General features: G+C 41.8%; 1 long non-coding RNA gene across 1 annotated transcript; it reads left to right on the plus strand.

The window, feature by feature from the left end:
• Window positions 1-1,370: 1,370 nt before the first annotated feature.
• Window positions 1,371-3,989, plus strand: LOC127906471 (uncharacterized). The gene is made up of 3 exons (XR_008061467.1): window positions 1,371-3,070; window positions 3,311-3,700; window positions 3,851-3,989. It is a non-coding gene; the product is annotated as an uncharacterized LOC127906471 (long non-coding RNA).
• The last annotated feature ends 513 nt before the right edge of the window (window positions 3,990-4,502 follow it).

Consider the following 4,502-nt stretch of genomic DNA (forward strand, 5'->3'; position numbering starts at 1 on the left):
AGAAACGATCAAATCCAGTGTTATCTATGGCTTGTTGTCTGAAAGAGAAACGATCCAAACCAGTGTTATCTATGGCTTGTTGTCAGTGTTATCTAGAGAGAAACGATCCAAACCAGTGTTATCTCGAGGAGAAACGATCCAAACCAGTGTTATCTATGGCTTGTTGTCGAGGAGACGATCCAAACCAGTGTTATCTATGGCTTGTTGTCTGGGAGAAACGATCAAATCCAGTGTTATCTATGGGTTGTTGTCTGGGAGACGATCCAAACCAGTGTTATCTATGGCTGGTTGTCTGAGAGAAACGATCCAAACCAGTGTTATCTACGGCTTGTTGTCTGAGAGAAACGATCCAAACCAGTGTTATCTATGGCTTGTTGACTGGGAGAAACGATCCAAACCAGTGTTATCTATGGCTTGTTGTCTGGGAGAAACGATCCAAACCAGTGTTATCTATGGCTTGTTGTCTGGGAGAAACGATCCAAACCAGTGTTATCTATGGCTTGTTGTCTGAGAGAAACGATCCAAACCAGTGTTATCTATGGCTTGTTGTCTGGGAGACGATCCAAACCAGTGTTATCTATGGCTTGTTGTCTGGGAGAAACGATCCAAACCAGTGTTATCTATGGCTTGTTGTCTGGGAGAAACGATCCAAACCAGTGTTATCTACGGCTTGTTGTCGAGGAGAAACGATCCAAACCAGTGTTATCTATGGCTGGTTGTCTGAGAGAAACGATCCAAACCAGTGTTATCTACGGCTTGTTGTCTGGGAGAAACGATCCAAACCAGTGTTATCTATGGCTGGTTGTCTGAGAGAAACGATCCAAACCAGTGTTATCTACGGCTTGTTGTCTGGGAGAAACGATCCAAACCAGTGTTATCTATGGCTTGTTGTCTGGGAGACGATCCAAACCAGTGTTATCTATGGCTTGTTGTCTGAGAGAAACGATCCAAACCAGTGTTATCTATGGCTTGTTGTCTGAGAGAAACGATCCAAACCAGTGTTATCTATGGCTTGTTGTCTGGGAGACGATCCAAACCAGTGTTATCTATGGCTTGTTGTCTGAGAGAAACGATCCAAACCAGTGTTATCTATGGCTTGTTGTCTGAGAGAAACGATCCAAACCAGTGTTATCTATGGCTTGTTGTCTGAGAGAAACGATCCAAACCAGTGTTATCTATGGCTTGTTGTCTGGGAGACGATCCAAACCAGTGTTATCTATGGCTTGTTGTCTGGGAGAAACGATCCAAACCAGTGTTATCTATGGCTTGTTGTCTGGGAGACGATCCAAACCAGTGTTATCTACGGCTGGTTGTCTGAGAGAGACGATCCAAACCAGTGTTATCTATGGCTTGTTGTCTGGGAGAAACGATCCAAACCAGTGTTATCTATGGCTGGTTGTCTGAGAGAAACGATCCAAACCAGTGTTATCTACGGCTTGTTGTCTGGGAGACGATCCAAACCAGTGTTATCTATGGCTTGTTGTCTGGGAGACGATCCAAACCAGTGTTATCTATGGCTTGTTGACTAGGAGAAACTATCAAAACCAGTGTTATCTATGGCTTGTTGTCTGGGAGACGATCCAAACCAGTGTTATCTATGGCTTGTTGTCTGGGAGAAACGATCCAAACCAGTGTTATCTATGGCTTGTTGTCTGGGAGACGATCCAAACCAGTGTTATCTATGGCTTGTTGTCTGGGAGATGATCCAAACCAGTGTTATCTATGGCTTGTTGTCTGGGAGAAACGATCCAAACCAGTGTTATCTATGGCTTGTTGTCTGGGAGACGATCCAAACCAGTGTTATCTATGGCTTGTTGTCTGGGAGACGATCCAAACCAGTGTTATCTATGGCTTGTTGTCTGGGAGACGATCCAAACCAGTGTTATCTATGGCTTGTTGACTAGGAGAAACTATCAAAACCAGTGTTATCTATGGCTTGTTGTCTGGGAGACGATCCAAACCAGTGTTATCTATGGCTTGTTGTCTGGGAGACGATCCAAACCAGTGCTATCTATGGCTTGTTGTCTGAGAGAAACGATCCAAACCAGTGTTATCTATGGCTTGTTGTCTGGGAGACGATCCAAACCAGTGTTATCTATGGCTTGTTGTCTGGGAGACGATCCAAACCAGTGTTATCTACGGCTTGTTGTCTGAGAGAAACGATCCAAACCAGTGTTATCTATGGCTTGTTGTCTGGGAGACGATCCAAACCAGTGTTATCTATGGCTTGTTGTCTGGGAGAAACGATCCAAACCTGTGGTATCTATGGCTTGTTGACTGGGAGAAACGATCCAAACCAGTGTTATCTATGGCTTGTTTATTGTCTATCGTATGCTGAGAGAATTATGTTTTAATATTTTTACATAATGTGTTTCATTTATTTAACTTTATAGTTGTAGGTAATCTAAACATGTCTTGTGATTGTTGTTGTTTCAACCCCAATGTGATTTTGTTCATTCTCTCTCCAGCCTCCCAGTTTATATTTGATCAAACAACGTGTCTGTAGACTACTAGAATGTGACGTGTCCACAGACCGTCTTCAGACCGACAGTAAATCAACCTTAAGTTTGGATCACGTACTACTGTATAGCAGCAGATTGATGGAAATGAGTTGTTTCCTGTTGTAGCTCACTGAAATAAGTTGTTTCCTGTTGTAGCTCACTGAAATGAGTTGTATCCTGTTGTAGCTCACTGAAATGAGCTCTATAAGGTTGTAGCTCACTGAAATGAGTTGTTTCCTGTTGTAGCTCACTGAAATGAGTTGTTTCCTGTTGTAGCTCACTGAAATGAGTTGTTTCCTGTTGTAGCTCACTGAAATGAGTTGTTTCCTGTTGTAGCTCACTGAAATGAGTTGTTTCCTGTTGTAGCTCACTGAAATGAGCTCTATAAGGTTGTAGCTCACTGAAATGAGTTGTTTCCTGTTGTAGCTCACTGAAATGAGTTGTTTCCTGTTGTAGCTCACTGAAATGAGTTGTTTCCTGTTGTAGCTCACTGAAATGAGTTGTTTCATGTTGTAGCTCACTGAAATGAGTTGTTTCCTGTTGTAGCTCACTGAAATGAGTTGTTTCCTGTTGTAGCTCACTGAAATGAGTTGTTTCCTGTTGTAGCTCACTGAAATGAGCTCTATAAGGTTGTAGCTCACTGAAATGAGTTGTTTCCTGTTGTAGCTCACTGAAATGAGCTGTATAAGGTTGTAGCTCACTGAAATGAGTTGTTTCCTGTTGTAGCTCACTGAAATGAGCTCTATAAGGTTGTAGCTCACTGAAATGAGTTGTATCCTGTTGTAGCTCACTGAAATGAGCTGTATAAGGTTGTAGCTCACTGAAATGAGTTGTTTCCTGTTGTAGCTCACTGAAATGAGCTGTATAAGGTTGTAGCTCACTGAAATGAGTTGTATCCTGTTGTAGCTCACTGAAATGAGCTCTATAAGGTTGTAGCTCACTGAAATGAGTTGTTTCCTGTTGTAGCTCACTGAAATGAGTTGTTTCCTGTTGTAGCTCACTGAAATGAGCTGTATAAGGTTGTAGCTCACTGAAATGAGTTGTATCCTGTTGTAGCTCACTGGAATGAGTTGTTTCCTGTTGTAGCTCACTGAAATGAGTTGTTTCCTGTTGTAGCTCACTGAAATGAGTTGTTTCCTGTTGTAGCTCACTGAAATGAGCTCTATAAGGTTGTAGCTCACTGAAATGAGTTGTTTCCTGTTGTAGCTCACTGAAATGAGTTGTTTCCTGTTGTAGCTCACTAAAATTAGTTGTTTCCTGTTGTAGCTCACTGAAATGAGTTGTTTCCTGTTGTAGCTCACTGAAATGAGTTGTATCCTGTTGTAGCTCACTGAAATGAGCTCTATAAGGTTGTAGCTCACTGAAATGAGTTGTTTCCTGTTGTAGCTCACTGAAATGAGTTGTTTCCTGTTGTAGCTCACTGAAATGAGCTGTATAAGGTTGTAGCTCACTGAAATGAGTTGTTTCCTGTTGTAGCTCACTGAAATGAGCTCTATAAGGTTGTAGCTCACTGAAATGAGTTGTATCCTGTTGTAGCTCACTGAAATGAGCTCTATAAGGTTGTAGCTCACTGAAATGAGTTGTATCCTGTTGTAGCTCACTGAAATGAGTTGTATCCTGTTGTAGCTCACTGAAATGAGTTGTTTCCTGTTGTAGCTCACTGAAATGAGTTGTTTCCTGTTGTAGCTCACTGAAATGAGTTGTTTCCTGTTGTAGCTCACTGAAATGAGTTGTTTCCTGTTGTAGCTCACTGAAATGAGTTGTTTCCTGTTGTAGCTCACTGAAATGAATTGTTTCCTGTTGTAGCTCACTGAAATGAGTTGTTTCCTGTTGTAGCTCACTGAAATGAATTGTTTCCTGTTGTAGCTCACTGGAATGAGTTGTTTCCTGTTGTAGCTCACTGAAATGAGTTGTTTCCTGTTGTAGCTCACTGAAATGAGTTGTTTCCTGTTGTAGCTCACTGAAATGAGTTGTTTCCTGGTGTAGCTCACTGAAATGAGT

This window comes from Oncorhynchus keta, chromosome 12, assembly GCF_023373465.1.
Source record: "Oncorhynchus keta strain PuntledgeMale-10-30-2019 chromosome 12, Oket_V2, whole genome shotgun sequence".
Lineage (NCBI taxonomy): Eukaryota > Metazoa > Chordata > Actinopteri > Salmoniformes > Salmonidae > Oncorhynchus > Oncorhynchus keta.